The sequence below is a fragment of the Bacillus rossius genome, chromosome 5 (genome assembly GCF_032445375.1).
Source record: "Bacillus rossius redtenbacheri isolate Brsri chromosome 5, Brsri_v3, whole genome shotgun sequence".
Taxonomy (NCBI): domain Eukaryota; kingdom Metazoa; phylum Arthropoda; class Insecta; order Phasmatodea; family Bacillidae; genus Bacillus; species Bacillus rossius.
This window is the reverse complement of record NC_086333.1, coordinates 32,703,807-32,730,877: the sequence shown is the minus strand read 5'-3', so window position 1 is coordinate 32,730,877 and position 27,071 is coordinate 32,703,807.

Below are 27,071 nucleotides of genomic sequence, written 5' to 3'. Positions count from 1 at the left end.
ATAGAGGTTGGTTCTCGATTCTTAGTGAAAAACCAGTGAAACCCAGATCCTGCATTTTGGTTTTGTTTAGGTTCACTTATAACTTATTAGCCAATAAAATTGCGTTAAAACATAGTCAATAATATTTACCCATTTGTTAAATATATTATATAGCACGATGTTTTGCGCTAGTTATCCCTTTTGATGCAAACAATATGAATTAGTTTATTTGTTAAACTTAAACTGTAACAAATGTAAATAACAAAATTTCTCCAATTAGGGTATGTCTTACTATGATGGGGTAACAGAGGTCTTACAGCTAATGGAAATAAATATCATGAAACTCAAGGATGCATGGGCAAATTAATTAATTTAAGTTAATAATTAATTTGTCAGTCTTCTCTGGTTCATGCTTTCCGAAACTAGTTTCTCCTACGTAGTATTTAAAGAAAAAAAACTGAAGTTTGTCCTATGAATGTAACGTGCAGAAATTTCCACGAAACATCAATCACTAGAAAACCAAATGATTGCGAGATACTTGAAATTTCCTACACTTTTAACCCGGCAAATACATTCTTTTTTTTTTCCTTGAGATGCGGTGTAATAAAATTTAAAACTCTTTCCCCGGTGGCTTAAAATCTAATTCTCCTCCTTCCTTGAAGCCCACTGCCCCCACACTTCACCCCCCCCCCCCCCGCAGGGTAATAGTGGCGGGCTCTCTACCCCAACTTGTGCCCCGTAAGTAGCAGCATTCGCGCATGTAGACCCGTGCCGCGTCCCGGCAAGCCACGGTATTGTCTGCTTCTGGCGCTGCAGCGAGCTTTCATTAATTAAACGACGCCAACCTTTTTTAAAAGCTCTCTTCTCCTCCTTCCTCTGGGGAGGCCTTGATGCACTCCCACGCCGTGCTGCGGTGCGTGGTCTCGTGCGACTGTAAAACTTTGCTTTAAATTAAATAGGCAATATTTACGGTCGTAAACTCACTTGTAAAAAGTTTAAATATAAATATCTACATAAATTTAAAAAGTTTCTTTTAATATGTTTTAACATAATTTTTGATTTAATAATTGAAAATAAACATATTTCATCAAACAATTAATTTTTAAGGGATAATTATATTTGATTATTTAAATAGAACTTTTTGAGTTTATGTTGTAAACATGAAAAATTTCAATGTAGTTATTTTGTTCTATGACATTTTACTTATATTGAAACTATTAAAATTTTTAAATTGTGAATTAAAAATATTCATATTACTGCTGCAAATAAAATTAGAAAGAATGACATAAAATCCTAAAACTAATTAGTTTGTCACGCTTGTGTATTTTTCTTTGAAAATTATATATTCGCTCCTAGTGAAAAAAATGCAACTTAGTAGCTAATCCCCAAAATTAGGTTAAGTACTCTGATGGATTTAAAATTGAAAGGAGAAATTTGAATTATTTAATCATTAAAGATTTTGAATTTTGGTGATTGGGCATTGTTTTAAGGATATCTCTACAAATTAAAAAAAAATATATTAAATAATTTTAAAAAATGCATTTTCCAAGTTATTGTATAGCTATACATAACAATTACTCGCCTAACTTTTTAATTTTTAGTAAATTGCTTCTCGGTTACTACAAATTAAACAGTAAAAAACTCAACTGATACATGGTGTTGATCATGCAATATTGGCTCAGCAAGCAGTGCAAACAAAGGACTCGGTTTTTAATATAAGAGTAAATATATAAACACGTTAAGAAGAATGGCACTAAACAAACCCGGTGCTCAAAATTTTAAGTTCGGTGACAAACGTTTACCAGCCACTAATGAATAGGTCAAAGTTACCCCCCTCACCCACCCTCTGGGAGCCAGGGACTCGCTTGCACTCGCCTCCACCAACACGGAGCAGACACAGCACACAGACAGAGGCATGAGCGGCCTGGCTCTGTGCTCCAGCCCGGACGACAGGAGCAGACACAGCACACAGACAGAGGCATGAGCGGCCTGGCTCTGTGCTCCAGCCCGGACGACAGGAGCAGACACAGCACACAGACAGAGGCATGAGCGGCCTGGCTCTGTGCTCCAGCCCGGACGACAGGAGCAGACACAGCACACAGACAGAGGAATGAGCGGCCTGGCTCTGTGCTCCAGCCCGGACGACAGGAGCAGACACAGCACACAGACAGAGGAATGAGCGGCCTGGCTCTGTGCTCCAGCCCGGACGACAGGAGCAGACACAGCACACAGACAGAGGCATGAGCGGCCTGGCTCTGTGCTCCAGCCCGGACGACAGGAGCAGACACAGCACACAGACAGAGGAATGAGCGGCCTGGCTCTGTGCTCCAGCCCGGACGACAAGAGCAGACACAGCACACAGACAGAGGCATGAGCGGCCTGGCTCTGTGCTCCAGCCCGGACGACAGGAGCAGACACAGCACACAGACAGAGGCATGAGCGGCCTGGCTCTGTGCTCCAGCCCGGACGACAGGAGCAGACACAGCACACAGACAGAGGAATGAGCGGCCTGGCTCTGTGCTCCAGCCCGGACGACAGGAGCAGACACAGCACACAGACAGAGGAATGAGCGGCCTGGCTCTGTGCTCCAGCCCGGACGACAGGAGCAGACACAGCACACAGACAGAGGCATGAGCGGCCTGGCTCTGTGCTCCAGCCCGGACGACAGGAGCAGACACAGCACACAGACAGAGGAATGAGCGGCCTGGCTCTGTGCTCCAGCCCGGACGACAGGAGCAGACACAGCACACAGACAGAGGCATGAGCGGCCTGGCTCTGTGCTCCAGCCCGGACGACAGGAGCAGACACAGCACACAGACAGAGGCATGAGCGGCCTGGCTCTGTGCTCCAGCCCGGACGACAGGAGCAGACACAGCACACAGACAGAGGCATGAGCGGCCTGGCTCTGTGCTCCAGCCCGGACGACAGGAGCAGACACAGCACACAGACAGAGGCATGAGCGGCCTGGCTCTGTGCTCCAGCCCGGACGACAGGAGCAGACACAGCACACAGACAGAGGCATGAGCGGCCTGGCTCTGTGCTCCAGCCCGGACGACAGGAGCAGACACAGCACACAGACAGAGGAATGAGCGGCCTGGCTCTGTGCTCCAGCCCGGACGACAGGAGCAGACACAGCACACAGACAGAGGCATGAGCGGCCTGGCTCTGTGCTCCAGCCCGGACGACAGGAGCAGACACAGCACACAGACAGAGGAATGAGCGGCCTGGCTCTGTGCTCCAGCCCGGACGACAGGAGCAGACACAGCACACAGACAGAGGCATGAGCGGCCTGGCTCTGTGCTCCAGCCCGGACGACAGGAGCAGACACAGCACACAGACAGAGGAATGAGCGGCCTGGCTCTGTGCTCCAGCCCGGACGACAGGAGCAGACACAGCACACAGACAGAGGCATGAGCGGCCCGGCTCTGTGCTCCAGCCCGGACGACAGGAGCAGACACAGCACACAGACAGAGGAATGAGCGGCCTGGCTCTGTGCTCCAGCCCGGACGACAGGAGCAGACACAGCACACAGACAGAGGCATGAGCGGCCTGGCTCTGTGCTCCAGCCCGGACGATACGAGGCTCGCACTGGCTGAGATCACATCACAGCTGGTGACACACAAGTCTCTGGCGGCACTGTCCGCACAAGCAGCTGATCCGAAGCCATGATATCAGGGCGATGATGTGGCCTCCCACGCACCAAGGGCGACACAACATCATCACAAGCGAACACGAACAAGCCAAGTTATCTTCAGCCAGTGCCACGACTCGTGCGGTTCGAGAATAAGCGAGCAGCGGACGGCAACGTTCAATTGCTTGCTAAGGAATAAGTGAGGTTGAAGCAAGACGTGAGAGCGGATGCAGCTTACTTTCTTTGAAAACCCGCGGATGCCAGGCACAATATGAAGGAAGATTTTTATGAACTCAACAACTCTTTGACGAACTCGTGCTCGTGTTGTAGGCCTCACAGAGAGGTTGCAACACTGACACGTCAGGCGAGAAGCTGCGCCCGTGAATGACAAGGCTCAGCAGCCATTGAACTACGTCATGTTGGATCATGGGCGAACAACTGGTGGCAGCGACCTCCTGGGCCTGCTAGTCACCGGGGATCTCAAAGGCGGTAGCGACCAGTAATTGCGGCCATCTAGTCACCCAGAGCCTGGAGGGCTTCAAACACCCACCAAATGGATTTTACAGTTATTAACTAAATATATACCACATCCAAAAAGGTATCGCCACAGTTAAAAAGTTTTCTGATTATTTTTACGCAAATTTTTAATGTCATAATACTCTGTTATAATGTTGAATAAATTTTCTGCTGAATTTATAATAATATCCTTTGTTATTTGACACATATCACGATTAAATCTCTGGGTCTTAAAGGTGCTGCATAAAAACAATGCCACATTATCTATTGTGGTTATAAAGTAAATAAATGTGTAAGTTTTACATTGTTTAGCTTGTTACACAACATGCTACGTGCAACGGTGCTTTGTATTGTGTTTGATATCTATCGCGTACAACATTTGCATGTGTAGCCGTATTTTAATTGCAAATTATTAATAGTTTCACCGTGTAATTTAATGTTAAAGTGTTAATTTTGCATTGGTATGTACATTAACTTCCACATCAATGAATTCAAAACTATCGATAAAATAAATAAATACAAATCGCTTTAGATATAAATGAAATATTTTTTTTAAAATATAACTTTTTTACAACATCAATTATTTTTTAATATTTCATTAACTTTTAACTGTGTCTATGTTTTAGTGAGCATTTATATAATTTATTTTAAGTTAGACTATTTATCACATCTCATTTAGGTATCGTGATATTTTATTTTTGTAATAAGCAACTCTGTTACATAGACAGTGTTAGTTAACGATAAGGCCTGTCCCCACTTCTCGCGCTGAAGTGGCTCGTGCGAGTCGCAGTGCTCGCGAGCAGCGAGGACGACGTGGGAAGTCCCTGGACGAGCCGGACGAGTAGCACGAGCCCCGGGTTGCGGTGTCGGCTCGCCAGGAGCAGCGGCTCGCGAACTGCCGTCACGTGGCCCTGCAGGTCAGCAGAGGTCGCTCGCGAAGCCCGGCGAAGCTTTCAGTCACTGTGGACTGCGCAGTGTAAAGATTTTGGCACTCAAATTTAAATATGTTCTAGTTCTAAGTCTAAAACTATGGGTTTTAAAATGGTTCATACAAAAATTGATTTAGAAAAAAATATGTAATCTGGTCTTTCAGTACTCGCCAGTGATGTATAAACATCTAACCTAGGTAACGAGCCTTTTCATGTATTCACATGTTGCTCATTTAGAAATTAAACTTATATAAAAAAAACTCGGACACAAAATTTTAAAGTTAAATAATTAAAAATAATACCGAGCGAGATAATTCTCCTAATTAAAAAAAAATACATTTTTCCAGAACATACCAGTATTTGTAGACGTGAATCACACACTTACATTTGCACCTGCCGCTTGAATTCACTGCCTGAATCGTAAACGTTGCTTGCTACCATCACCCGCACATTAGAGCAAGAATCAAACGGAAATTTTAAACTATTATAAACGGCTCCGATTAAAGCGAAAAAGGCTTTAAAATTTTCCAAACACAAGCTTGGGACCAGATTTTAAAAAAGGAATTTAATTAAATTACAGTTCATGTTGTTAAAATTAACAAAAAAGTTTAAACTCTAATGTTTCCGCACATGTATGAAGTTATACTTCTAAGGAATTAAAAAAAAAAAAACATGAAATATATTAAAGTACATATTATAGCATAAAGTATATGTTTGTTTATCTTTTTTCACTTAAACGACTGAAATCATTCAGGAAATAATTTCTAAAACCAAACCTACAACTTATTTAGATTATTCAACATTATTTTTATATAATATTATATTGATATCATATTAAATTTTTGTTAAAAATCCAGTGAGGAGATTATCAACCATGTCCTTTGAGGTAACCAAGCGCGTGTTAAATCACTGTGTTAACAAGCCAGTTAAAATATTGCCAGCAGGATAATATGTACTATAATTAAATTATTGTAATGACAGTGTTCTTAGGTAATTTATAATTTTAGATTTATTTTTGCTATGACTATTTTAGTTTACCAAATATATTGTGGGGTAGTTTCACTATCATAAAGTTTCATTTGGCACACCAATACGTTTGGGATGTTCCCTAATGTTTACCGAAAAATTACTAAACACGGGTTTATATTGCTACATGAGGGTCCGCCATCCTTGTGTCACATTTCCGTTTATCCTCTTCTGTTCCATTTTCACGAAATTACTACTATCAATACCGTATTCCGAGAGCTAAAATGTATATATATTAATATGGGGAAAAAAATAAAATAACTTGTTCTCGTATTTCATGAAAATTTTTCCTCTTTAATTATAATGGAGCCCCTTAGCTCCGGGCAGCGCATCGTGGGACACACTGGACTTGCGGGGTCGTGAAGCCGAGTCCAGACTGCCGGCGCGCGTGGCTCGTGGCGTGCGCTCTGCGCGAGTCTGCGCGAGTCTGCGCGAGTCTGCGCGAGACGACGTGCACTGCCGCCTCCTGCGCACGACACGTGAGGTCTGTGCCCCGCTCATCCCTTCGCAATCATTCACAAACAATCGCTGGCGCCGCGCCGTTGCTACTATTAATAATTTGTTCTTTATGGTGGAAGCCTATATTGCTATAGCCTTGGTAGTGTTTTCCTACTGAAAGTCTGAAGACAATTTACTAGCTATTTTGAAAAACATTATTAATAAATATTGGTCCAAAAATTGGAAAGCATGTTACAAACTACTATTGAGCGATTCCGTAATTGTAAACCATGCATATATGATACAGGACCCTACAGAGCTATAATATTTTTTGGTAAAATATAGATCAGCCGTAAAGTTAAATAAGTCTTTGAATTACTTCGTTATTTGGTCCATTGTTTAGATAATAAAAGATTGGCATACGTTCCTTAGCACAGTAATACAAATTGAGGCCATTTGTGGCGGCCTCAGTCGTCTTGATTTTTATTATAACTTTTATGGTGTGTAACGCTTGTTTTAAGATAAGTAAATTGTTTTATAATATTATTTATAGTATTATACTAGTTAATGGTATATGTAAATTATTTATTTGTTGTTTTGTGGTACGTTTATTATTCTTATTCGGTAGTGGCAACCGCTAGATTTAACCAGAACGATCGAGCGAAGTGAGGGGTGGCAGGACAGGAGGGGGGGTGACGTCACCTGACGAGAGAGGGGAGGCGCCGGTCAGCTGTTTTTTGACGTTCGGACAGGAGAGTATGTGTTCACCGCGGGCCGCGGAACTAGTCGGCAGAGACGAGAATTGGCTTTTCAGCGATGAGCTACGAGTGCGACGTTACGTGATTAATATTGAAGATGACGGTATTGCTATACACCCTCGGCGAAGTAACACCAGGTGCGGTGTATGAAAATGTGATATCGTGGGCCTAGTGCACTGGTCATCAATGTAGCGCGATGCTACAGGCGCTACAAGGTGAGCGGGGTTTACATCCGACCCCGGCGCACACCGACTGCAGAGGTATGCCTCTAGAACAAGTAAGTGCGAGAACTGATTTGTAACTTTTGGCTTCGCTGGTTTGACTTGCGGGCAACGTGTTTAAAACAGAGTGCGGCGATGGAAATTTCTGCTAGAACTATCTAGACGTCACTATTTCGTTTTTGCACCCTCCCCTCCTCCGTAATAGACTTTATGGGACTTTGGTTTATTTTAAGTATAGTGTAACAGTGTTTGTATGCGAATGTCACCAACGTACTTTAGATTTAATTATAGTAATTGAAATGGTATCACGAATTGGATTTATAGCTTGCTTTCCCTTTTTACCGTACTTAATGCTGATCGTTTTATTTCTGGTAATTCATTATATATATATTAACTATCACAATAAGTTTAGCAGGGCTGTCGGTCAATTTAGTACTTTAATGATTGTTTTTGCGCACTGGTCAAATTTTAAGCCAGTCCATGCGCGTCTATTTAAGTTAATTTTACTACACTTTCATTATCAATATGTATGTAGAGACGCGTATAAGGGACTGGCGTGGCGGGTGCGGACGTGTTCAACTACCCCGGTATAAGGGGGGTTGGCCACAAAATGATTTCTTTATAAACTAATTAAATTAAAACGATTTAAATTAAAATTTAAAAAAAATAACAATTATCTTCGTCAAAATAATTTACAGATTTATAAACCAAATAAAAGCAGAACTTCATAAGTAAAAAATGAGTAATCGCTGACAATACTAAACAAAGGCCCTAAAAAACTTAATCACAATGTGTGAAAGTTATGACCTAAAATTCTAAAAACTAAATAAAAAATATATAATATTTGCGGGTATTAAAAAAGAAAAAGATATGTTGCATGAATATTATTATTATTTTATAAATTAATACAAAATTATAGGAAACATTTAATAATAACCATGTATATTAAAACATTTTATTATTATATTAACTTGCTTTCTTACTTTCTTGAATGATTCTCTGTTCGGTAAACATTTTGCAATCGATTTTTGGCTAACTTTCCGATGAGCTAGAGACTTTAAACTTTGAACATTGTTCAGAACTTATTAACAATGCAATAACTCGCTTATTTTTTAGTTGGTTTGTAGGTTACAAATTTGTTTGCTTTTGTTTGGCAAAACCCCCTCATTCGTTGCATCAGGCTACGAGCAGAACATTACATTGTTGCGGGATGCATAACGCAGTACTCAAAGGCGCGGCCTATATCACGCATACGGAACTAGGAGAAATGTCCGCCACACGATAATTTAGTAAGGTCAAGCTACTTCTCATCATTCTCCTAGGTGAGACCTTCCCATTTAGAAAAGCTCACGGTGACTAGCGAGCTAATGTTGCTGATAATATTTTAGCTTAAACTTCGTCAATAGATGGCGTTGTGTTGTATTTGACAAGCACTGCCGTTTCTAGGGTATATCACGACTAGTATCCTGACTTTTATTTATTGCAAGCGTCCATATTTTTTGTTTAATTCTGGCAAGTATTTTTATATGTGTTTAAAATTTACAAACACCAATTTTCATTACAAACTGTATGATGTTAGAAATATAATATGATTATTAAACTGTTCAAAAATTGAAATTAAATAAATTGTAAACTTTCACACACAAGACTAAAAAAAAAACTAAAAAAAATTATGAAATATATTTTTTTTAAAACGGACTAAAAGGTATGAAATAATTTCCTATAGCCCCGTAAATATTTATAACCCCATACAGATTGTCCTAAAAATTTGTTTTGTTCATTTTTAACAACTATGAAATAAATTGTAAGCTTTAAAACGATAAACGTTGTGTGCATGCAAAATACAATTATTGCAGCGCGATTTTTTTCCACTGCAAATGATGTGAACTGCAAAAGATAATTGAATTGAATTAATAGTTCACTATCAATTATTTTTCACTGCAAATAATCTCAACTCTTCTGTGAATTTTCTCAACGACAGATACTTCGTACACACCTTACTTTTATTGATCACATGCGCCCGAATTTTTTCTTTTTAAAACTTACAAAATAATTCACAAGTATTTAAAAAAATCACAAATCTGTATGGGCATAGGAATCTGCACGAGTTTACAAATCTTTACCGAGCTATAAGAAACATTATTATACTTTTTAGTCCGTTTTAAATATTTATTAATTTTAATTATTTCAATATATATTGACATATAAAATTTTATTTTACGTAATAAAACAACTCATTAAGAAATGAAATCTTTATAAACTAGGTATAAAATATGGTAAACATATTTTGTGTCCAAAAAGCTTTCTTTGAACACTTTAAAAGTTCATTTGGAACCCTCTTCACTTTTTAGTTTGCTGTGTAATTATAATTCAACATTGAAGAGACAAACCAAATATTAAAACTATTATTAATATGTATTATGAGATAAGCGAAATACACGTATCTCCAATTGATAACGCAGGTAATCAGCTAAGAAGTGCTGTTTTTAGTGGTAAATACTTTCTGGTGAGGGCTGTATCACCACCTACACGAGACATAGAGAAGTGGATACGCCATTTCATTATAACTTGAAGGTGTTTTAGGAGGAACTATAGCGAGAGACTGAGGCGACCAATCACAGCCTCTCTGCCACTCACCATTAAACTGAACTGGAGTTGACTCAAAGTAATTCCGATCTTAAGAGTGTCACGAGGTGCTTAACCAAGATTATAAGACAACCCAGAGAGTCTGTGGTCTGGTCGGGGTAATAGCTGTCGAGGCTTGTGCCAGAGCTGTTTCGACGCTCCCTGTGTCCACCCTCCAGCGGGGTGGGCACCCCTGCGGGTGTGCTCTAAGCGATCAGAGCCTCCAACTGAGGGTGCGAGTCCTGGCCGTGCGATCTGGGCCGGTGAAGAAAACCTCAGCGTGGAGTCCCAGCATCAGCGAGGGTCGCCTACATGCCCCATGCACTTGCGGGCTTGTACCGTCTGTTAGCCAGTAAGCTAGCACAGTCCAGGACGCAGGTCCAGTACCCTCGGGAACTGGTCCGGTACGGCAGCCCCTCGGATACTCCACCGGCTCTGGTGCCCCAGAGCTTACAGCAGACGCCACACCCAGACTAGACGTTGCATGACGCTATTGGTTCTTCACAATGAGCCACGGCCTTTAAGACCCTACGGCCTGAGCAATGCTGATCCTCCTACCATTGCATGCACGGAGGGATTTCCCACCTCAGAAGCATCTTAAAATGTGTATAGCTCACTCTGGTGAGCACCCTTGTTACCATGAGGTGGTGGTCAGCAACACCGTGACACCGGGACCATCCAGATTTTCACTTCGGGTGCGATCTCCGTTCATGCTGACTCGCACGAGCAGGTCACCACCTGGCCTGCCTGACCACGGCGGGACAAGCCACCCGAGTCGAGGAGCCTTCTCGCTGGGTCGAGTCTCGCGCGCCGAGAACTAGCGAGCGACTGAAGTGGCGCGGCTCAAGTGTAACACGTGTCCACCGATAAATACAAGCGCACACACACAACAAGTTAGACAGGCCTCTACACCACCCACAGTCACACTATTAACGCTGTTTTCAAAAGGACAAGACATTTTCGTTTCCGATTCTATTTCAAAAGGTATAACATTTTTCGCAAAACATTTGAGGGGACAATGCTGGCCACGTTTTGTGTTAAGTCTCAAAACCTTAATTAAACTGAGACTTAAACCTATTAAAATTTAAAATATATTATGTTCCCTCGCCTTTTTAAAAAAAATCATATAAATTCTTTACCATCATCTTGAAAGTTACATCGTGTAGCTCTATTGTGTTGTACTGTGTTTAAAATTCAAATACACAACAGGTAATAAGGCCTTCACGCAATTAAAATATATGAGCACGTTGCCCTTCGAAATCAAAACCAATTATTTTATAAATTTCTAGTCAGAGTCGCAATGGATGCTTCACTGTAGGCAGACGACAAATAAGTCACGGTTAAGGGGGACACAAGCGAAAACAAACCAAATTGATTTAGTAAAAAAATGAACTTTTTTGATAAACTGGGAAAAATAAGAAGTAGAAGTTAAAAAAACAGTCATTTAATTGGTTTACAAATTACCGCCTAACCAACTTAACACCTGCAACGTAATTATTTGTTTATGGTACGTTTTAAACATATTGAACCACAGTTTATAATGATTCTAAAAGTATGAGGAAATAATTGGGATATATATCCAAGGTGTTTTTTGTGTATATACAACCAGGCTGTGTGAACAAAGTTTTGTCATATTCAACTACAATTGTTTTTATTTGAACCAAGTAAAATATTTATATTAAAATGCCTAAAATATAATTATATTTCATTTCAAATTGAACAGTAAACTCAGTAACACAAGTTAATTAAGATTTCCTAATATTAAGGTATGCTTAAAAATCCTGTTATTTCGCAGTATATTTCATCATTAGACGTTACTTCAAACATGTGCGTGTATTTATCTTTGAGTGATTGGACATCGTTGATTTTTCACGCCTCTGTAGACCTTTTATGAAACAATCAACATAACTTCCTTTCTTAGATTCCGTTTAGTTCGAGTGAAATATAAATTTGGAGCTTTAACTAAACTGTAGCTCACTAGCGGAAATTATATCTTCGAAATACAGGTTGCTCATAAATAAATTTCCCGGGTTCAATGCTATATTATAACAGCTTAATTTAGACAATTTACAACAGTAGTATAGGAATGGGGCTACTGGCACTGGCGCTGGCGCGTGGAGCCAGAGCCGGTGTCCGCCATATTGGATTCTGACGTCACGGCAGCCATCTTGGATGGTTGTGACCTTGACCTTTGACCTTGACCTTGAATTTAACCTTCAAAATGTGTCAAAATTCTCCAAAATTAGGCAAAATTTGCCCAAAATTCCACAAAATCGGCAAAATTTCAATTTCTTAGGAAAAAAATTCCACCAAAAAATCTCAAAAAATTCCACAATTCAAAAATTAGGATTTCGAAAATCCTCAAAAGTCGTTTTGCCTTAGAAAGAACCCAAATTACTTAAAGAGGCTTAAGCATTCATGTCTACAGCCTCTGATAAGCCCCTGACGTCATCATGGAATATGTCATTTTCAATAAAGACGTCACCGTTGCAATTATCGTTATGGTCGCCATCTTGAAATTTGGACGCCATCTTGAAAATCTTTAATTTTTATCCGATTTTAATGGAAAAAATTCCAAAATTCATCAAAAAATTAACTTATTTAAATTATGTTTGATTATATCGATGTACGTCCTTGGTTCGATTCCCGGCGAGAGTAAACGGTCGATCCTTCCTCCATGAAAGCTACCTAGACTGATCTAACACCAACAATACCAAGGTATATATCGTCAACTGGTATGACATCATGTCCGCCATCTTGTCTTCATCCGCTGGAGACCACCATCTTGTTTTCGTCTGCTAGAGTGTGCCGATACCATGTAGTATAATTATCTGGTCACCATACTTTTGTCCTCAACTGTTGACATTGAACATTGACCTTGACCTTGAACTTTGACCTTGACCTTGAACTTTGACCTTGACCTTGAAATTAGACCTTGACCTTGAAATTAGACATTGTCCTTGAAATTTGACTTTGTCCTTGTCGACCATCATGGATCCGACATTTTATGTTCAGTACATGCTACCAGGAGCTACCACCTGCTGGAGTACGTCATATTGTGTGTGTACTTGTATTATAGAGTACATTTCCATCTGGATAATTTTATTCTAACCCGCTACAGTGCAGTAATAATTTATTATGGAGGTGCCCTCCGCCATCTTGAAATTCGGCCGCCATCTTGAAATCATGTAATAATGTAGCTAGAAAAGCGGGAAAAGATCCAAAATTCATTAAATAAATCACTCATTAATTTACATATTGATTCGATCGATTCCCGTCCTCGGTTCGATCCCTGGCCGATACAAAACAACTTTAATTAAAAAAATACTAAAAAAGTGTTAGGTTTGAGAAAATAAAAACATAACCAGTTCTTTTAAAAAATTTTATTAAATAAATTCAATACACTACTACAAGTACAAAAAAACACTGACAAATTACCAAAGCCTTTTGGATTCCTCGATTCAAACAGTCTTCTTATTGTACGGACTAAGCCTTTTACATGACTTTAAATGTCTATCCGATCCGTTCATCACCGCAGCCAGAGACGGACTAAAGTTCATAGCACCTATATATAGTCTCATTAGCCGATACAACACATGAGTCAAATCAATAACCATGTTCATTTTACTTCTCGGAGCATTTTTTATAATGACGATGTAAGCTGTCGAGACGTGAAATTAGTTTATTACATTTTATGCACTGAAATTGTATTCTTTGAACATTATAAGAACAACCGCTTCTTTCATGTCTGCGAGCATTTGAGGTGATAGTAAATGATGCACCACAGTATTTTCACTGATGCGAAGTACGCTCTTCATTAATTGAAGTATTCAATGCTGATGAAACTTCAGCTGATGGTGGAACAGCACATATAGAAGTCTCCTCCAGTGTTGTCAGAGACGTTGCCAACGGGATCTGCTCCAACATCGTCGGCGCCGACGTCATGGTTCCCGTAGTCGATGGTACATCCTCCATCGAGTACGACGTTAAAGTCGGTAAAGATGCCATCGAAGTCTCGAGAACAAGCAATTACACGTCTTATGCACCAGAAGAAACAAACTAGGTGAAACGTACACCGTCGACGGCAGTAACAAACTGAGCGTCCTGATGTCTAGGACTCGTTTATATACATTAACCGGTTTTAATAATACGCTAGTCAAATCAAGAACATTTTACTAAAATACTAGAGTCAAAACAACATTAAAAAAATAAGGGCACCATCAAAAAAAAAGTAAGCACACTTGGAAGCACCTTCAAAAAAGGAAAAACAATAGGAAGCACCGACTACGAAAAGGCAGCACATTTGGAAGCACCGACAACGAAAAGACAGCACATTTGGCAGCACCGACAACGAAAAGGCAGCACATTTGGAAGCACCGACTACTTAAAGGCAGCACATATGGAAGCACCGACTACGAAAAGGCAGCACATTTGGCAGCACCGACCACGAAAAGGCAGCACATTTGGAAGCACCGACAACGCAAAGGCAGCACATTTGGAAGCACCGACTACGAAAAGGCAGCACATTTGGAAGCACCGACTACAAAAAGGCAGCATATTTGGAAGCACCGACAACGAAAAGACAGCACATTTGGCAGCACCGACAACGAAAAGGCAGCACATTTGGAAGCACCGACTACGAAAAGGCAGCACATTTGACAGCACCGACAACGAAAAGACAGCACATTTGGAAGCACCGACAACGAAAAGGCAGCACATTTGGAAGCACCGACAACGAAAAGGCAGCACATTTGGAAGCACCGACAACGAAAAGGCAGCACATTTGGAAGCACCGACTACGAAAAGGCAGCACATTTGGCAGCACCGACAACGAAAAGGCAGCACATTTGGAAGCACCGACAACGCAAAGGCAGCACATTTGGAAGCACCGACTACGAAAAGGCAGCACATTTGGAAGCACCGCCTACGAAAAGGCAGCACATTTGGAAGCACCGACAACGAAAAGGCAGCACATTTGGAAGCACCGACAACGAAAAGGCAGCACATTTGGAAGCACCGACAACGAAAAGGCAGCACATTTGGAGGCACCGACAACGAAAAGACAGCACATTTGGAAGCTCCATCAACAAAAAAAAAGGCAACAAGGAAGCACAAGTTACGAGATCTAAGTCTTAGTTAGAAATCAGAATACAAGAAATAAAAACATTAAATTCTTATAATTTAAATTATTTATTTTATTGCTTTATATTATACAAATGCAAGTAAAACAAGCCATTATTGTATGTAGCCAGCATTCCTCAGTTCCTTGAGTATGAAGGATATTTCTTTGATGCACGAATAGTTTCCTGCACAAAGCGAACCATGTAGAAGTCTTAGCCGGTCAACCAATATGTTTGGATCTTTCCATGATGTGTAATCAATCTCTTCTACCACCATCTTCCTTGCACCTTTATAAATATTATGATCTCTGGTGTCTTCCGTTTTACCACTAACCTCAGGGTAACTTTCATGTTTGAGACGGTTATCATCACAAGCTTGATCAGATTTATTTAATATATCATGTCGTTTCCACCGTTTCGGTCTCAGGACACCGCCACATTCTTCGATCTTGGCAGCTTTAGGTGCTTCATCATAGTCTATGTCTTTGTCAACAGCCTCAGAGTCACTGTAACAATCACCGTAGAAGGAATCGTCTTCACCCAATTTACCGTAATAATTCGATGTTGATGATGTTGAAGTGTCTTCATCGTCTTCATGCTTCCTTTTTAGGAGTCCATAATTTTTACAAAGTAGGAAAGATCTACTTGAATTCGGCTGGAATATATTCTCACTTTTCACGTTAAGGATTCTTCCATTGTCTTCATTCTTCCGTAAATCATCAACCTCCTTAAATTTAAGTTCTTTGTTGAGATCGGAAGAGCCAAGAAAATTATTGTCGTAATGCAGATCACTCTTCCTTAGGATGATAGATTCATCGTTGTCCTCTAGCTTGTACGCAGGCTTGGCGCTACAAGATCTGCCATGTCTTTTTAGGCTCTCTCTCCGCGTAAACGACTTGCTACATCGAACACAACTTATCATATTGCGCAGTGGATTTTTAACACAGTCATTCTTCTCGTGTTGTCTTTTATTCTTTCTCAAGATAAAATCTTTACTGCAAAACTTACACCTATGTTCTTTCGATACAGCGTCAGATCCCAAATCAGAATTCATATTAGTTACTGAGACTAATGCCAGATACAAATTGAGTGTTTTAAATTAGATCCAATACTTAAATAGAAATTTTTTCATATTTCTTCAGCGAGAATTAATATATCTCCTGCAAAATTACTTTATGCATGTAGTTCTGTTTTCAACAACAGATGTCGCCACATGTTGCTTGCAGGTAAATAATATTTAGTTATTTTATGCGGGATGCGGGATGCTCACTAACGATCGCAAAAGAAGGATGGCTTCGCTAGACTCCAAGGAAAAGGAAGTTCGTCTTGCATGTTGGTGCTCCACATATGTCTCATGGCATAATATTAATTTGACTGAGTAATGATATGTGTTAATTCCACCTTATAAAAATATTGCAAGTTTTGATTTAGTAGCAGAAATTATCGAATTAAATGTAACTCCTAATAAAATTACATGTCTCATTAGACAAAAAAAAATCCATGCAGAGAGCGGTTTCTCAGAATAGTCAGAAACACTTGAAGAAACCACAGGAATAATTGCAAGAACACGGGAAAACCCATCAAAATACTGACAAGAATAATGAGCAGCACACAGAGAAAACCATCAAAATATTGACAAGAATATTCAGGAGCACACAGAGAAAACCATCATAATATTGACCAGATTAATCAGAAGTACTCGGAGAAAACCACCACATGTTTTCCTTGATATCATAAAATTACAGAAAAAAAATATTTAAAAACAAAAATAAATTAATAAAAAAATAAAAAAAATAAAAAAATTGCATAAATTTCTGGCTTGTACAAGAACTCTATCTTTGCTCAACAATGATAAGTTTACAAGCTAGCAGAAACTGTTTATGCAATTTTTTATTTTTTTATTAATTTATTTTTGTTTTTAAATATTTTTTTCCTGTAATTTTATGATATCAAGGAAAACATGTGGTGGTTTTCTCCGAGTACTTCTGATTAATCTGGTCAATATTATGATGGTTTTCTCCGTGTGCTCCTGATTATTCTTGCCAATATTATGATGGTTTTCTCCGTGTGCTCCTGATTATTAATGTCAATAATTTGATGGTTTTTCCCGTGTTCTTGCAATCATTCCTGTGGTTTCTTCAAGTGTTTCTGACTATTCTGAGGAACCACTTTCTGCATGGATTTTTTTTTTGTCTATTGAGACATGTCATTTTAATTGGAGTTACATTTAATTCGATAATTTCTGCTACTAAATCAAAACTTGCAATATTTTTATCAGGTGGAATTGACAAATATCATTACTCAGTCAAATTAATATTACGCCATGAGACATCTGTGGAGCACCAACATGCAAGACGAACTTCCTTTTCCTTGGAGTCTAGCGAAGCCATCCTTCTTTTGCGATCGTTAGTGAGCATCCCGCATCCCGCATAAAAGAACTAAATATTATTTACCTGCAAGCAACATGTGGCGACATCTGTTGTTGAAAAGCAGAACTACATGCATAAAGTACTTTTGCATGAGATAACCTAACTCTCACCACTGAGTGGTGCTATTGTAATCAGTTAAAATGATGATAAGGGAAATCTTCAGGAAAGACAAAACTACGGCTGAGAAGGAAGAATCGACTGAAGAGTTTGTGATAAACCCTAAATGGGATGAACAGGAGGTGCTTTCATGTGCTGAAAAATTAATAATTGAGCTAACCACCTACACGACCACAGAGATATCTAAGGTTAACAAAGCATCTACAAACTATATTCTGCCCAGAGTAACACAGCTAAAAGGCCTATTAGATAAGGTTCTGATAGACAATTCCCGGCTTAACGGAGTGATAAAGGGGATAGAATTAAGTAAAGGCCCTGTGATAAGGAAGACGTATGCGGAAGTAACAAGTGCAGCTGAAATTGGAGGGACTACTCGTCAACAGATCATACCTAAACAGAAGAAGGAGTTGCTGATTGTCCTGCCAAGTGACGAAACTCAAACAAGTGACACCACCAAAAGAGAGATCTTAAAGAACATTGATCCAATAAAGAATGGGCTGAAATTCAAAGGAATAAGGAAAATTTCGAAAGGAGGAATTATAATCGAAGCACAAGACTCCAGCACGATTGAAAAACTGCAAAAAGATGAGAAAATATCTAAACTAGGACTACGTACTGAGCGCCCTACAAAGCAGGGCCCGAAAGTTATTATGTACGACGTGCCTAGGGAGTTCGATAACCCTGATATAGCTGGCACAATATTTGCTCAGAATCTGAGCGCAGATGAAGTCTCACTGGAGGAGTTCAGAGCTGGTTTCATGGTGCGAACAAGACGCGGCAGAAAGGATAATAAAGAAACAGTGCACCTTGTCATTGAATGCACACCTAAAATAAGGAATATCTTGCTAAGCAGAACACATATGTATATTGGTTTTTCTGCATGTAAAATTAGGGATTTTGTGTCAATAACTAGATGTTTCAACTGTCAGAATTACGGACACCCCGCACATAAATGTAAAAGCAAAACTATCTGCTCTATATGTGGACTTGATGGGCATAAGTATACAGAATGTAGTAAGAAAAATGAAGGAAATAAGTGTGCAAATTGCAGACGAGAGAATAAACCACACGAGCATAGGGTAGATAGCACTGATTGCCCTGCCTATAAGAGAGCTTACGAAAGAGAAATAGAAAGAACTAATTATGGTGAAATATGAAAATAACATAAAAATAGGGCAACTAAACGCACAACGTTCAGCTGTTGTCAGTGCTGAATTAAATAAGATTGCAGAAAAAATGAAGCTTGATGTGATCTTATTACAAGAACCCTATGTATTACGTGGGCAAGTTGCAGGAATCCATGGTTTAATATATGCAATAGGAGATAATCCGAAATCGGCAATTTGGATTAGAAATGAAACTCTAACTACGATGTTACTCTCCGGCATTTCTAATGAACATCATGTTTGCATGTTCATGCAGATGAGGATGATGAAAATATACGTTATCTCATCCTATTTTCAATTCTCAGATCCTATTGAAGTACATATTGATAAGCTTAATTCAATATTGGATACAATTGGACATGAAAATATATTAATTGGTGCAGACACAAATGCAAAATCTTCTTTTTGGAATTCACCAGTGAATGACGAAAAAGGTGAGATCATGAACGATTTTATCATGGAAAGAGATCTATATGTTATCAATGATGATCCATTAACAGGAACATATCTATCACCAGCAACTAATACTGAGACTTTCATTGATGTGACATTGACTGATAACAACATGAAAGAAAGAGTCAATGAATGGAAGATTCATCTGGACAGTTCAAGTGACCACAGATTGATGACTTATGAAATCCAATTGCAAAGAACTGAGATGCCTCCCATAATAATAAGTCCACGGTACATACATAAGAACGCGGATTGGAAGAAGTTTGATGAATTAATAACAAGCAAAATAAATGAATTATCACATGAAGAAGATGTATATAACTCCGCAGAAGCACTCGCCATGAGATTAACAATTATATTACAGAATATCTGTGAGAAATGCTTTAGGAAACAAACGAAAATTATTCCTGGAAATCCCTGGTGGGATGTTGAATTAGAAGAAACTAGAAGAGATCTGGAAAGACTAAGAAGAATCATGAAGAGAGCGGCAAATGGATTTTATAAACTTTTAATTTTACAACAGTACAGAATAAGGAGAAAGAAATATAAGAAAGATATTTTATTAAATAAGAAGGTATACTGGGAAAAACTTGTCCTTAACAAGGGGAATATGGACCCTTGGGGATATGTGTACAAGGTGATGGCTGGCAAAGTACGAAGTTCTTTTGAAATCCCTGGGATGATGATGGCAAATAGACAAATTACTGACATTACAGAAAATTTGGAAACTATTCTACATGATTTACTACCTAATGACAACCCAGATGAAGATACGAATATTCAAAAGATGAAGAGAGAAGCGATGAAAGAACTGCCTGATACAGAAGACACAGTTTCTTTCACCATCCAAGAGCTTGACAAGATCATTAAAGAGTTAAAACCACGAAAAGTACCAGGTAAAGATAATATAACAACTGAGTTAATTTGGCGAGCTTACCCTCGAATCAAGGAAGTACTGTTACATCTGTATAATTTATGCTTATCTTCAGGAACATTTCCAAAAATATGGAAGGAAGGAGTTCTCAAAATCATATACAAGGGAAATGCTAAGGACCCGAAATTAACTAAGTCATACCGGCCTTTAACTATGCTGCCTAACATGGAAAAAATTTATGAGCGGCTCATTAATGCAAGACTAACAGCTTATTTGGAAGTAATACAGGGAATAGATAAACAGCAGTATGGCTTCAGAAGAGGGTATAGTACAGAAAAAGCGCTATACGATGTAAATCAATATATTAAAAACCTACAAGAAAAATATGTGCTTGGAGTGACGATAGATATAGCAGGAGCATTCGACCACGCTTGGTGGCCTCAAGTATTATGGCGCTTAAAGAATCTTAACACACCTAAGAACCTGTATGCCGCCATAAGGGGCTTTCTGCAAGATAGAAAGTGTGAATGTCGATTGGGCCACATAGTTGTGGAAAAGAAGCTCTCCATGGGCTGTCCTCAGGGTTCAGTCCTTGGTCCGCTACTATGGAATATAATATTTGATGAGCTTCTGAAAATTGAGTTACCAGTAAATAACATTATATATGGCTATGCAGATGATGGCTTGCTCATTATACCCGCTACTTCACGCTACGAATTAGAGCAGACAGCAGAAATTATTCTACGCTCTATCAACACCTGGGCAAGCAGTGTCCGACTTCTTATATCATCTGAAAAAACTGAAGGCGTATTACTAAAGGGAAAATTACATAAAGACAGACCACCTTTAATAAGATTTCAAGAACGAATAGTGAAGATAAAACAAAAAGTTAAGTATCTAGGGGTACAAATCACAACGGGAACAGGATACCAAGAACACATACAAGAAGCATCACAAAAGGCCCTACTGTTAATGCAAAAAATAAGGAGTCATAAACCTACAAATGTAGGATTGAGCACTAATACTATGACAACACTGTACAATGGAGTATACCTGGGCATACTTACCTATGCTTGCTCAGTCTGGTATGAACTACTACGCAATTCACATGTAAGAAGAAGGTTAAACTCATCCCAACGAACAGCTCTAATTGCTGTAACAAAAAGCTACAGAACTACGTCTTTAGAAGCACTGCAGGTTATCGCTGGAGCCTTACCTATAGACCTACTAATACAAGAAAGAGCAAAAGTTGTGATTTTAAAGATGAACAAGGAATACACTGCTTCAAAATATCGCAGAATTCACATAGAAAATATTGAAATCTGGCAAGAAAGGTGGCGAAACTCTGACAAGGGAAGGCATACACACAATATATTCCCTTCAATAGAAGAACGGATGAAATTTTCATGGATAAGTACTGACCACTACACTTCACAATTCCTAACAGGTCACGGGAATTTTAAACACAAATTAAACTCTTTTAACTTAGTGGAAAGCCCTATGTGCCCTGTGTGCATGGAAGAAGACACAGTAGAGCATGTTCTAAATGATTGCGTTAAAATAGAAGACATACGAACCAAGTACACAAGGAAGATGGCTATGGAGGATGTTGATATTAAGGATATTAATCAAATTGTGAGAGATAAGAAGACTTATGACATATGGAGAAATTACACCTTTGAAGTATCCAAGAGACTGGAGCGTTTCGATAGTTGGATGCACGAACAATCTCTGATGGAAGATCTGCTTTCCGATACGGAATAACTTACTACAGAAAAATAAAATAACTCTTTGAATCTCCTACACAAGTTTCTTTGGCTGTTCTTCTTGTGTATAGTGTAATCGAACAGCCGGAATATTATATCAAATTAGATAAATGAACTGAAAAGAATTAATTAAGAATAAGAGAATTAAAAATATACACCAGATCTCTCTTTGAAAATAAGAATAAGAATTATGACAGAATAACGCCCTGGAAACCTGTATAAGCAAGCTAAAAGGATATGAATTATTATATAATATAAACTGTATTATATTATATAATATATATATATGTGTGTTAAAAATATAATCATGTGTGCAATAAATATAAATAAACTACTCTTGCAAACCTTATAAACAGGATTATATCCAGAGTAGTCTTTAAGTAAACATACATAATCTATAATATGATTATTTTCTATAAAGCTACAAGATAATCTGTAATCAGTTAGAGTCATGTAGTCTCGTAGCCATGTAGCCTCGTGTCCTGGAAGCTTCGTAGTCCTGTAGTCAAGTAGCCTTGTACTATTATAACATAATCGAGGTGCAGATCGAAGAGATGCTGGCGGGCGGAGTTGGAGTCAAAGAGAAAATTCAGACGAAGACAGATGCCGCAATTGGAGCCATGTAGACTTGTAGCTTCGTAGTCAAGTAGCCTTGTACTATTATAACATAATGCTGCTGAGGTAGTTGGAGCTTTGTACGCTTGAAGGTAGTTGGAGGAGTCTTGTACACTCGTAGAATTGTAGTCTCATAGTCTCTTAGAGTCGTAGCATTCTAACCAAATATCATTGGAGCTGATGAACCAAAAGGACGTTGGAGACAATGACTGTTGGAGGCAATGACTGTTGGAGCCAATGACTGTTGGAGTCAATGACTGTTGGAGTCGATGGCTAATGGAAATATAAACTGTTGGATTCATAGACTGATGGAGAGATTATATCCTAACTTATCATTGAAGATCGTATCCTACCAAGTTGAATGAACGAGAGAATGCGCCTCCTTTTCGTTAAATGAGCTTTCGTTTTATAGAATTTCCGTCCAAACGTGCTTCGTTTTCATTAAATGCTTGTCCTGCGCGAACGAAGCGTAGTCATTGTGTGTACATTACATATATATTGCGTACATTGCGTACATTGGGTGTACTTTGCGTAAATTGCGTGTACTCTGCGTGTACTGTGTGTTAATTGCGTGAATATTACGTGTTCGTTCCGTTTCCTGTGTGTACTGTGTGTACGTTCCGTTTCCTGTGTGTACTGTGTGTACGTTCCGTTTCCTGTGTGTACTGTGTGTACGTTCCGTTTCCTGTGTGTACTGTGTGTACGTTCCGTTTCCTGTGTGTACTGTGTGTACGTTCCGTTTCCTGTGTGTACTGTGTGTACGTTCCGTTTCCTGTGTGTACTGTGTGTACGTTCCGTTTCCTGTGTGTACTGTGTGTACGTTCCGTTTCCTGTGTGTACTGTGTGTACGTTCCGTTTCCTGTGTGTACTGTGTGTACGTTCCGTTTCCTGTGTGTACTGTGTGTACGTTCCGTTTCCTGTGTGTGTGTACTGTGTAATCATTACATTTATTGTGTGTAAATTACATGTATTGCGCGTACATTGCGTGTTGGAGCTGTTGGAGCATTTGGAGCTTTATACACTTGAAGGTAGTTGGAGGAGTCTTGTACACTCGTAGAATTGTAGCCTCATGGTCTCTTAGACTCGTAGCATTCTAGCCAAATATCATTGGAGCTGATGAAGAAAAAGGCCGTTGGTGTCAATGACTGTTGGAGTCACTAGACTGATAGAATCAATAGACTGATGGAACCAATGAATATTGGAGCCAATGAATATTGGAGCCAATGACAAATGTGCGGTCTTTTCGATGATGGTGCTGCCTTTTTCGTTGTCGGTGCTTCCAAATGTGCTGCCTTTTCGTTGTCGGTGCTTCCAAGTGTGCTTCCTTTTTTTTTTTTTGATGGTGCTTCTATTTTTTTAATGTTGTTTTGACTCTAGTATTATAATAAATTGTTCTTGATTTGACTAGCGTATTATTCCATCCGGTGCATGTATATAAGCGAGTCCTAGACAGCAGGACGCTCAGTTTGTTTCTGACGACGGCGGTGTAAGGATCACCTAGATTGTTTAATCTGGTGCATAAATCGCGTAATTACCTGTTCTTGCGAACTCGATGGCATCTTTACCGTCTTTAACGTTGAACTCGGAGGTTGTACCATCGACTACGGGAACCTTATCGACAGCTACGACGGAGAAGGAGCAGATCCCGTTGGTAACGATGACGTCAACATTGGAGGGGATTTCAACAGATGTGATACCACCAGCAGAAGAGACTTTAATGCCGGTAGTGCTGACTGTACAGGAAACCTCGACGAACGCTGTTTCGCCCTCGATGGAGACTTCAATGTATGGCGAATCGTCAACTAACGAACATCGATGTCGTTACTGTGACAAGATTTTCTCAAACATCAGCAATGCTCGTCGTCACGAGAAGAGAGAATGTGCCAAGAACCCTTATCGTAAAATGTTTGGTTGTATTAAGTGTCGCAAGCAATTTACAAGAAATGCTAATTTGAAGCATCACTTGGAGACATGTAAAGGACCTGCAGTGCGGCAGAAAGTAAAGGTTTCTATACAACAACGATGCATTGATGTGCATAAGAGTATGCCTGGAAATGATTTAGTTGCAGTAACAGCGACATCTGGTTCGGGTTTGTCTTCAACTAGGCATCCTTGTGGCTACTGCGACATGACGTTTGCATTTGCACATGATGTACGGAGACATGAGAGGAGTAAATGTACGAAGAGTCCTTCTCGCATGAAGTTTCGCTGTGACGAGTGTCATAAATGGTTTACTCGAATTGATAATTTGCGCCAACATTCGATAAACTGTAAAGGTGAAGTCCGTGCGCCTACTGCTGAACTACGTGCAGCAATTACGACTCCTGAGTTTAGATTGGTGACTCGTGAGCGTACAAGTAAAAAAACTGATGTGCAGCAACCGATTGCTGTGGCATCTGAACATGAAAATAAACATAAGACTGTGATCGGAGCATTACAAGTGAACGATAATGGCTTCTACTTGGCGCAGTCTGCATTTCGTGGAACATTGAAAGACTACTATTATCCAAGTACGTTAAGTGAGTCAAAGGACATTTGTAATTTTCTTGATGATATCAGACAGGACATAATCAATCAGCTTACTGATGACGTAGCAACAAACGGACCTTTGAAATATAACTTGTGGTTGGACTGTATATATGGAAAGCCTTATCCGTTCGATGACAAAGTGAAGAAGTGTGCATTCAAGACATCGGCTGCAGTAATTTACAGTTCTAACGATATCGAGCAAACTGTTAAACAAGGTATCCAGAAACTCTGTCAAGAAGAGGAGGACTATGTCTGTAAAGGATCTGGCTGGACTCTGTCTTGAATAAACCGATTGGAGCTAAGAATTAGTCATTTCACGCCTATGCGGACCTAAATGTTTGTAAGATTGCTAACCTTCGCAGGTGATCCTGTAGTAAAATAGAAATTATGTAATAAATATTATGTTTGTAAAAGAACTTGCAGTGTTTTTATTTTCGAACCTGTCATTTTTTAGGTATTTTTACATACAAATTAAGATTATTTGCATCGATCGGGTATCGAACCGAGGACAGGAATCGATCGAATCAATATGTAAATTAATGAGTGATTTATTTAATGAATTTTGGAACTTTTCCCGAATTTCTAGCTAAATAATTACGGATTTTCAAGATGGCGGCCGAATGACAAGATGGCGGGTGTCACAGTAATAAATGATTACTGCACTCTAGCGGATACGAATTAAACTAACATGTTATCGGCGCACTCTAGCCGACGATACATTGATGATGGCTTCCAGCATCGAAGACAAGATGGCGGACATGACGTCATACTAGGTGACGATATATATGCTTCGAAAAAAAGTGGTGGGAGTCAGTCTGCTAGCACCCACCACGGGGGAAGGATCGGTCGCCATTTTTAATTTTTTTTTGCACTCATCGGGTTCGAACCGAGGACTTCGAACTCCGTGTCGTAAATGTTTGTTTTTTATAAGTATTTTATTAAAAATTTATTAAGTAAATTTATTATTAATTTTTAAAAAAAATTCATTAAAATCGGATAATAAATAAAAAAGTTAAAGATGGCGGCCGTAACGGAAATTGCAACGGTGACATCATAATCCATGATGACGTCAGAGGCTTATCGTAGGCTGTAGACATGGATGCTTAAGCCTACATATGGACATTTCTAGCCGCTGAAATTTTTAAGGACTAAAAACGGGAAATTTTCCCTCGAAACGGGAATTTTTCTCTCGAAAACGGGAATTTTTGAATTGTGGAATTTTTTGAGATTTTTTGGCGGAATATTTTTCCACAGAAATGGAAATTTTGAGGAATTTGGGCAAATTTTGCCCAATTTTGGCGGATTTTGACACATTTTGAGGATCAAATTCAAGGTCAAGGTCAAAGGTCAAGGTCACAACCATCCAAGATGGCCGCCGTAACGTCACAATCCAAGATGGCGGACCGTCTCCTCGCTCCTCAGCCAGAAGCCATGTGCCAGTATGCCCATTTACATACTACTATAAGAATTTAATGTTTTTATTTCTTGTATACTGATTTCTAACTAAGACTTAGATCTCGTAACTTGTGCTTCCATGTTGCCTTTTTTTTTGTTGATGGAGCTTCCAAATGTGCTGTCTTTTCGTTGTCGGTGCCTCCAAATGTGCTGCCTTTTCGTTGTCGGTGCTTCCAAATGTGCTGCCTTTTCGTTGTCGGTGCTTCCAAATGTGCTGCCTTTTCGTTGTCGGTGCTTCCAAATGTGCTGCCTTTTCGTTGTCGGTGCTTCCAAATGTGCTGCCTTTTCGTTGTCGGTGCTTCCAAATGTGCTGCCTTTTCGTTGTCGGTGCTTCCAAATGTGCTGCCTTTTCGTAGGCGGTGCTTCCAAATGTGCTGCCTTTTCGTAGTCGGTGCTTCCAAATGTGCTGCCTTTGCGTTGTCGG